Source organism: Castor canadensis, chromosome 3 (genome assembly GCF_047511655.1).
Source record: "Castor canadensis chromosome 3, mCasCan1.hap1v2, whole genome shotgun sequence".
NCBI classification, from domain to species: domain Eukaryota; kingdom Metazoa; phylum Chordata; class Mammalia; order Rodentia; family Castoridae; genus Castor; species Castor canadensis.
Genome location: NC_133388.1, coordinates 181,337,271 through 181,347,022, shown reverse-complemented (window position 1 = coordinate 181,347,022; position 9,752 = coordinate 181,337,271). Strand labels below are relative to the sequence as shown.

At 45.8% G+C, this 9,752-nt stretch overlaps 1 protein-coding gene across 4 annotated transcripts in view; it reads right to left on the bottom strand.

The window, feature by feature from the left end:
• Zhx2 (zinc fingers and homeoboxes 2) overlaps positions 1 to 2,714 on the bottom strand; it is a 149,706-nt gene extending 146,992 nt beyond the window's left edge. The window contains exon 1 of one of the 4 annotated variants that reach the window (XM_074069146.1): positions 1,154 to 2,714. The gene's annotated coding sequence lies outside the window, so the exon portion shown is untranslated. Of the gene's footprint in view, positions 1 to 31; positions 1,127 to 1,153 lie in introns of those variants that run through there. The other 3 variants (XM_074069140.1, XM_074069141.1, XM_074069142.1) reach the window with 3 other exon arrangements.
• Between the last annotated feature and the right edge of the window lie 7,038 nt (positions 2,715 to 9,752).

The following is a 9,752-nucleotide window of genomic DNA, read 5'->3' as shown; positions in this document are numbered from 1 at the left end:
CCCCAACCCCATACACCCCAGCCTGACAAACCCTGCTCATCCTCCTCCTCCTCCGCCTCCCGAGCTCTGCACAGCAAGGAGGCCAAAGGGACGGTCCTGTGATGCTTGCTGATTTCCAACTTTCCGCTCATCTTCGTCTTCGCAGCCTCCTGCAAAGCGGCTGGGGAAAGGGCAAGTTTGCAAAGCCGAGGATCCCAAGTCCTGGGGAAGCCACAAAGAAGCTGCAACGCCAACAAAGATTAACCTCTTGTGGGGCAGACGGAAAGCGCCAGAGACCGTTCCAGGGGCACTGGGACACGGGCTGGCAGAGACAGGTTGCGGGCAAGGGCCAGCCGGCCGCGGACAGCAGGCCCAGGGCCCCGCGCCCCCCGCAGTCCCCTCACAGCGCACCTGAGCAGGGCGTGGGGACAGCGCCTCGCTCCGGCCCTGCCCGCGTCAGGTAGCTCGCCGGCCGCCCGCGCTGCGCGCCCGCTGCCTGCAGCCACCAGGAGCGACGCGAGGAGAGGCAGCCTCAACCCACGGCGTCATGCTTCCTGCCACCACATTACGGCGAATCGTCACCAGGAGAGGGGAGAAGAGGGGAGAGCGGGGGAGGGAGGGGAGCAGTCACACGCAGCCCCCTGCTTGCCAAAAGGCGCGGAGACGGGGCCACGTCCCCGGTGGAGTCCCCGCGGGGACCTGCCCCGTTTGCACAAAGCGCCGCAGTTTGGCCAAGAAGGGAGGGAGCCGGCCACGAAATAAATAAATAAAAACAGAGTCGGGTCTACGTAACGCCCTGTCGAAAGCGGACGCCATATTTTTTTGTGGCTTATGTCGACATAGGGAAACGTAGACATGTTTTTCCTCCTCCTCCTCGGTCTGGCTCCCATTTATCCAAACTTGTAATCAAAACTCTTTAATTAAAAAAAAAAATCTCCGTCCCCCTCTGTATCCGCTGATTTCCTCCCGCCGGCAAAAAGAGCCTGCACTCCCCCTCTCGCGCGCGTCCCCCCCTTTTCCAATCACTAACCCGGCCAAGTCCCATTAACAACACATTTTCGGGAGCCGCGGCGGCGGTGGGAAAGTTAGGCTGGAGTGGCCGGCGCCCGGCGTGCGGGGATCGGGGCTGGCGGCGCCGGGTGGGGGTGCTCCGCGCCGGGGCGAAGTTTCTTACCTGCGCCGGGGCTGGGAACGCGGGGACCCGGGCTGGGAACGCGGAGACGAGGCACGGGCGTTCCAAAATGGAACTCTGCTGGCTCCCCCCACCCACTCCCCACTCCCCACCCGGCGCCCGACTCGGGCTCAGTGGGAAAGAGGGGGAAAGCCAGCCTGCCAAGACAGACAGACAGAAAAAGCCCCCGTACGGAGAACGGTGGCCAAAATTTTTAAAAGAAAAAAAAAAAAAAAGGAAAAAAAAAGGGGAAAAAAATGCCTCGATCAGTGGGGAATCTACGCCAAAACCCACATGATCTGTAACGTCAGCATGCGTATTTGCATACGATACCACCACCCGAGCTGCCACCCAGGCTCGGGTTCCGTAGAAAGTTACAAAGTGAAATTCAGCCCCCTCCGGAGACGCCGGCGAAATGTCATTTTCAGGCAGGAGCTAGGGGTGGGGGGCGGGGAGGCTAGCCCTAAAGGTCCTGGTGACTGGCCAAAGTGTGTGTGGGGAAAGTAAATTAACTTAAAAAGTCTAAGTCCAGTAACTCGGTGGAATTTCTGCTAGAAGAGGGGGAGGGGCAAACGAGATCATTGAATATAAGCAGGACCCGGCGCGGCCACCGCGGCCAAACCCTCTCGGTGCAATACCCATTTTCTTTATGAAAAGTTCAAGGTGTCACTGATGAGTTCAACAAACTGTTGATCCTGACCACGTGGAGTGGCGGACCGTGGGACCGCGGGGCGCACTTGGTAGCCAGCCCTGCGCCTACAGACCCCAGTCCTGGCGTACTTCTGCAGCCCGTGGGGCTGAGTTGCGGGTGGTGTCGCCACGCGCGCAGGGCACAAGCCTGCGCCTCCGCTCGCCTTCCGGCTCAGGAAAATAATAATTTTTAAAACTTTTTTTTTTTTTTTTTTTTGTAAAGCGAGACTCATACTCCCGGAATAGCAATGAGCAGGCCTGGCGGGGGGTGGGGGATGTAGAAGGGGAAGAAGCCCCCACTTATATAATGACTTGAAGTTAGATTACTTTTTGCGGGATTTCTGCTCGCGCCACGGCTGAGGCTGGTTAAAGATCTTCAAACTTTTTCCCTTAAGAGCCAATAAACAAACAGACGCCCCGGGAGCCGACTTAAACTTGTCTTGCCCGCGTACGCTAGGATTGTCAGATTCTCGGAGAAATGCACACCCCCTGCAGGACTCACTTTCGGAATCGGAACTCTGGCGTTCCCAGCGGGAGGGAATCTCTAACCTCCATCGCCCCCAGGCTCCCCTCCCGCGCCTTAGAGCACATACTGACGGAGAGCTCTCTGTCCTTGCAAGCCGTGAAACTGCGTCCCGCCTCTGCGCTCCTGCAACCATGCTAGGTTAAAGGGCTCTAAGGGATTCGGGATCGGGGGATATTTGGGAACCTCACGCAGCAACCTGTCTGCGCTGTGCACTTCGGCCTCACGGACCTGCTTCCCCTCCGCCGGCCTATGCGCGCCTCGGAATCTCCCGGGCGTGGGCTGGGTGCGAGTGCGCAAGAACGATGCGTGGGCGCAGGGATCCTGTCTGGGGTCTAGTTTTGACACTCTGCACTCTGAGAGAAAACAAAGAGAGCCCAGGGCTGGGAGACTCTGCGGAGTCCCCGCCCGCCCTGCGGAGTCCCCGCCCGCCCTGCGGATTAGCACACGCGGCGCGTTGAGGCTTCCTGGCCAGCCTGGCGCGGGGGAATTAGAACGAACTCTAGCGGCGGCTTGCGACTAGGCTCTGGGCGGGAGGACAGCAACAGGTGGCCGTGTGCAGCGGACTGGCTACTGGCGAAGACCTGGATTGGGGTGGACCACTGGCCTTGGCCTTGGCCTTGGGGGCTGACTGGTAGCCAACACTCTGGGGACTTTTGTTTTTTTCGTTTCTTGGGCGGAGGAGAAGGAAGTAGTTGAAAGGTTTTTTAAGGTCTCCCAGGACTCCCCATTTCTCTGACATAATCCTATAGTACCCAGATTTTTTTTTAAACAATTAGAATAGCTCATATGCAAAAGCTTCTTACTGGCCTACCCCTGTTTTTCGATTGCCACTGTTGTAAGGTCTATTTGTCTGTTTACCCTTTACCGGCCCAGAAAACAAGGTCTTGACCAGGGAGGCATCTCTTCCGTGATGCTCGCAGGCTAGAGAGGCAAACACGCGGCTCTTAACCGGATTGTGTTAAGAATTTCTCGATGACTGTAATCCAGACCGTGCTGCGTTTTAGACTTACTCGGTATCTGTTATCTAAGAGACTTACCTACTTGCCATCAACATCAGAATTTAGGGATGCTGACCGCCCCCCCCAAAGGTGTGCCAGAAGAGGAAAAAGGAAAAGAAAAAACCGGGGGAGGGAGCCTCTAGCAACTCAACATTTTTGCATGGCTTATCTTGTTATGGCCTTCCAGGTCATTGCACACACACACACACACACACACACACACACACACACACACTTTTTTTTTTTAAATAGGTACACTTTTCAGGCTGTTTCCATGGTAATCGCCCAAACCTTAAGGAAGCTATTCCTCTTCTGAGGCTGCCTCTCCTCTTAATGATCCATTCATCACCTAGGAAGGTTTTCCATAAGCCAACCTTCCCTTGCGTTCACCTCATTGCCACCTGCTTCTGCTTCTGGTTGGGTAACGGATTATATACAGCCTTGGAAGGACCAGGGTGAGGGGAGCCAGGTGATGGCTATTGAATTCCTGTATCTTCAGGGCTCTTGGATCTCATGGGTACTGGAGGGGTGAGGGGCTTTTGATGTGTGCAGTGTCTTTAAATGGTTCAAAGTTTAACATGGATTGAACACTCACCATATAAAGGATCCTATTTTATTTATATGTGGACGAGTAGGCAGACCCTTACCTAATAAGGTTCGGGAGCTTTGGAGTCATTATTATAAGGGAAATATTTATCCAATATCTTATATGTATATACTAGTTGTGACTTAATCTTTATAACAACACTATCAGACAGCCATTCTGAAAGTCTTTTGACTCAGGTTCCCTTAAAACTTTTAAACTTATCTAGGACTCCAAATAGCTTTTATTTATGTATGTTATACATATATATTGACATTTAACAACTTAGAAATTAATTTAAAATATTTTATTAGTATATAGTAAGTGTACAAAATACCGGGTTTCATTATGACATTTTAATACATGTATATAATTATTTTATCATATTCGCCCTCCATTACCCTCTCTTGTCCCCATCCCCCTCCTGCTGGTCCCCTTCCTCTTCCCCAATAGTATCCCTTCCACTTTCATATCTTTTTTAAAAAATCTAGATTCCAGACATGAGAGAAGGCGTGCAGTGTTTATCTTTTTGAGTCTGGCTTTCTTTTGCTTCATACGATGATCGCCAGTTCTACCCACTTTTCTGAAAAATAAAAAATGTGAAACAAGAATTGGCAAACACACTTTCCATTAGGCATCAGAATGATGACCTCATTAGATGTCATGTGGCCTTCGGAAAACTCTACTGCACACTGGTGAGAGGATCTGAATGTTCGGCCAGGCCACATTTAGCATTCCTATGAAAACAACCTTGACCTTGAGGACCCCCTGAAAAGATCTTGGAGACCTCTAGGAACTCTGGGCCACATTTTGAGACCCACTATTAAGTTTTATGATTACTCCAATTTTACAGATGAGGAGGCTTAGAGAAACATGGTGACTTGCCCAAAGCAAATGAAAGAAACTCAGGGTTATGACTGGTTTATTAGAGACCAGAACCAGAGCTCTTGGCCAAGGTATAATCCCACCTTTCTAACAACAACCTGAGCTCCACTTCCAGTCTAGAGCAGTCTTGGTTCTTCCTAAGACTATTTCCACTAATAGCAACAGTTTTGAGGTTCAACTAGGTGCTGGGAACTACACTAGACCTTCTTATGTATTATGATATCAAATCCTTAGAAGCACCTACCTTGCAAGCGCTATTTCCCCCATTTTATGGGTGGCAACTGAAGTTTAGGGAGGTTAGGAGACTTCTCCAAATACAATCAACACTCAGCCAATAGTAAAACCTGGATTCCAACCTTCTTCTGGTGAATTTAGAACCAAGGAGGACAAAAGACAATCATGGTGCTTTCTAGATGCCTAGGTGAGGAAAAAAAATATCTTCTACTTCATATTGATGAAAATTTAGAAGTGGCAGGAGGAGACAAAATTAAAATCATAGTGTTACCTGTTAGAAGCCCCTAGTCTAATGACAGCAAAGCCGTGCTGGTTTCCCCTGCTGGTTTATAAGACCAAAGGAGACACTGGGGGAGAGGGGAAACACCAAAGATTTGGAATTGCAGTGTGAGTTGCAGGGCCCCCATCCCATCTGTCTGACTCCTGCATGCATATGCTGGATAAATACTCTCAAGTAAATGAAACAGAAAACAAAATGAAAAGAAGCAAATAAGAAACAGGAAATAATTCTCAGTAATCCTACTAGTACTGGTCATAAACTTGGTATATATCTTCCATATGTTGCATTTACTTAATTTTTTTCAGTGTAAAACTCTTGAAGGAAGTGGAAACTATTATCAATTTATCCATGACTGTAACACGGAACAGCTACCATCAGACACTACTTACAGTAAAGGGAGATACAGCACGACCTTTTGGAAGACTCAGATTGCCTTACTGAGCACCTGCAAGTGGAAGGGAAAAGAAAGCATGCTAGATAGATGCTTTCCCCCCACTATGGCATCTCCCTCCCCCATGGTTTAGTATAAAGTGTCCTGTGCCTTGAAATGAAATAGGATTGGAGCTAGAACTTGCTGATCTGACCTTGCTAGCAAGAGCTTGACTTAGTAGCAATTTGAATTTGTTTACTGTATAGAGCCAAAACTTAATGATATAGGGAAAAGCAAAACTTATTATGTATTTGATTTCACTGCTTGGCTTGATTTTCACATCGACCTTCCAAAGCAGGCAGACCTAGTACTGTTATCTCCATTTCACAGGTTATAGTAACTTGTTCAAGCTCACAGACTGAATTCAGAACTATGTCTTAAGTCCAAGTCTTGTAACTGCAAGGTCAATGCTATTTCTAGACCCTTTCTTCATCATTTGCTTTTTTGTTTTGTTTTGTTTTTTGAAACAATTACATACCAAGATGTAGCTGGCCTTGAACTCTCGATTCTCTCTCTTCTGAGTGTGGGATTCTAGGCATGTACCACCATGCCCGGCTCATCATTTGTTTTTGTACCAAAAGGAGATGAAATGTAGCCCTTATCAGACATTACATTTTTTTTTTTTGCAGAAGTTTAAGGTACAGTTACCATCTTGCGAGGTCTTTTATTGCACATTATTTTATATGCACTCATTCATTCATTTATTTGTTTGTGTCCCCACTAGTATGGAAGGTTCACATGGGCAGGAGCTTTGTTTAGTTCAGTTTGATATCACCATGCTTAAACCTGCCTGGCATATTGTAGTTGCATAAGTAACTGCTGAATGAATGAATAAATTGCACCTCTAGTCAGGGCTCATCCAGTAACAGGGAACCAATGCTGTTAAAGAGTATATACATCTCCTGTTTACCTAGAATGATCTTACAGAGTGCTTTGCTTCCCCAGGGTCAAGGCTACCATTGCTGTGGTGTGTGGGCTCTTTGGTGAGGACATTGCTAGGCTCTGGATTGGTCCTTAGGTATTCATTTCTGTTCCTCTAGCCAGCTCATTTTATAGTTGTGAAAACTGAGGTTGCTGGTGGAGGTGCCAAGACACATCCCAAGACTTCCGTCTGTTTGCTTCCTGCATATTTGCTTATAAACAACAAAACCCGAAGCTTAACCTACAAAACAGAACTGCATCCTCAGTCAACATGCAAATGAGCCAAGTGCTGTGGCGTGGGTGTGGAGGGGAAGAAGGCTTGTGTGGGGGCAAGAAACACCTGTTCCCAGTCCTGTGGGGGGCACATGGGCCTGCGACTTTGTCTTGAAAGTGGGGATTGAAATGCCTGCTGGCTTCCTTTAGGCTTTGGTGAGTCTCCAGTGAGACCCACACGATGTGTGAATGTGACTTTTTATTCTTAAAATGAACTTAGGTATGTGTCATGATGTGTCAATGTCCCACTTACTTGGTAGCTATGACATGGTGACTCGGGGGTTTGAATTCCAGGTCCAGCACTCCTTAGCTATGAATAGTACATGTGGATGATGACAATACCTATCTCTCAGCGATGTTGAGATTATTCGTGAGTTTTCACACGCCACCCACTGGGAGGCCTCAGAAAATGTTACCTACTATTATCACTTCTCACATAAAAATAAATACACATTCATTGTTGAAAATTTAGAAAAGTCACATAAAGCACTTATTGAAGGAATAGTATGTATGCATAGCAAAATAAGTAATATAAACACAGTGCATATGAGCAAAATATGTATTTATATTAATTTTAATTGTTTATAATATGCTCTATAGGATACAATATACATATTGTATAAACAAAAATAAATACATTAGATAAGTGATAGATAGAGATCACTCAATTTTATTACCCAGAAGAAAGCACTGTAAATAGTTCCCACATATGTATGCCTACATTAAAAAAAATGTCTACTTTGTTTCACACATTGATCTAGGGACTGGAGATTTGGCGCTTATAGTTGGTCTAGTTAATAAGTTAATGTATAATGTAGTAATGCTTCCTTATCCTTGGGAGAAAAGTTCCAAGATCCCCTGGATCTTAGACCAAGAACCTGGAAGTACAGATGGTACCAAACTGTTTTTTTCCCCCTATGGGTATATGAGCTGTTTGTAAATTCCATTGTGATGAATAAAGCTTGGTAAAGGGATGGGAAGAAATGGCTTCTTGAGTTAATATTGGAATGACTGGTGAAGGGACCCTGGTACAAGCTGCAAGAGTATAAGTAAATTGTCTGTAGTGAATGTTTCCCCTATATAATAATTTTTCCTTATCACTAAAATTTATATTCCTTTTTTATATTTCATTTTTAATAGCTTCTTAATATTGTTTCCTGCAAGGTTGAACAACAGCATTGTATCAGTCATGACAGGCCAATGTGTGCTGCAGTAACTTAAAGCCACAAAGATTTGCTCTTTGCCCTTGCAACATGTTCATGAAGGATCAGCAAGGAGACATTGACCATCATACACTCAAGGACCAGACTGACAAAGCAATTATGGTATTCATAAACTTTGTCGATTTTTGGGCTGAGGGAAAAGATCTTTTACAGACAATTAATTGTTCAACCAGGAACTAACATATGTGACTTTCACTCACAACTCGTTGGTCAGAACTAATAGAAAAGTTAGCCACAAAGGTCATAGAAGTGTTATGTGCCTGGAAATTGCACTAATACAATCATACTAGTGGCTACTATAAAGAATAAGAGTTCATAGTTATTTATTATTCACTATGTGCTGAACCTCTTACATACCTCAAATCATTGGATCATCACAAAAAAATCTGTGTTTTATCTTCTTTTCAACTTAAAAATATGGAAACTGAGATTTCATGAGCTTTAGGGCCTTGCTTGAGAACACCCAGCTGTTAAGTTGAATTTAAACTTAATTCTGTGTGGTTCCAGAGCATGGACTCTTAAAACTCTGTCCTCAACCACAATTGGATTTAATTGGTTTTCTGCTGTTAGGCTTAGGTAATTGCAACTATTGTTCCCCTATGGACAACCTTGTGTTAAGTTTTTGGAATCATCCATGATTACTTTCTTAGGATAAGCTCCTAGATTAATATTTGCTTGGCTTAAATACACACAATTCAAGAGTTAAAAACCCTTTGGAAAAAGTGAAAGCTTCAAAAAGTGTAAATCCTGTCAATCCTGTATTGAGAGAAGTTGACTTCCCTTGCCCTTGATCTTGGACTTGCCCTGTGATTGTTTTGGATTTAGTGGAATTAATTTTCTGAGACATCTGAGCCCAGTTGTCTTCTAACAGACAAGCAGGAGCTGCTTTCTTCTTCTTCGAATCTTGCTGCCACTGTGAAAAGCCAATGCTTCATGGATGAAAACCAAGATGAGAGGGACTGTAGCTCCAGCTGAGTTCCTCACTGATACGGAGTTGGACTTTATCCATTTGAGTGAGCCATCTTGGATGCTTGGATGCTTGGTTATAGTCCCAGCTGTAGTCACCTAGAGCAGAGAATCTTCCAGCTCCCACTCAATCCAGAGAATCAAGAGAAGATAATACACAGTAGCTGTTTAACGTGCTAAATCTTGGAGTGGTTTAATACACAGCAGTAGACACCCAAGATGGAAGCCATTAGCCACATGTCTTTATTTGCTCAGATATCTGAATATTCCAGAACTACTGCCCACCAAACTCTGAAGAATATATTGTTCTGAGATCACAGAAAAGACCAGGAAGAAGGGATAGAAAGGGCTGTTGGTCCAAGATGCTAAGGCTGGCTTTCCTGCGGGTCAAACTCTTTTCTTAGTATCAGTTGCCTCTTACAAAATAGTTGATTAGCCTGAAGAACCCCACACAGGTCCCAGATCCTAAGCAGATGAATAGGTAATCTTTATCAAACACAGATACTCAGTAGGTGCTCAGGTAAGTTCCTTTTTGGGGTTGTTAAAAACAGAGGTTTCCATTCTTCAGAGATACACTGTGATGAGAACTGAAG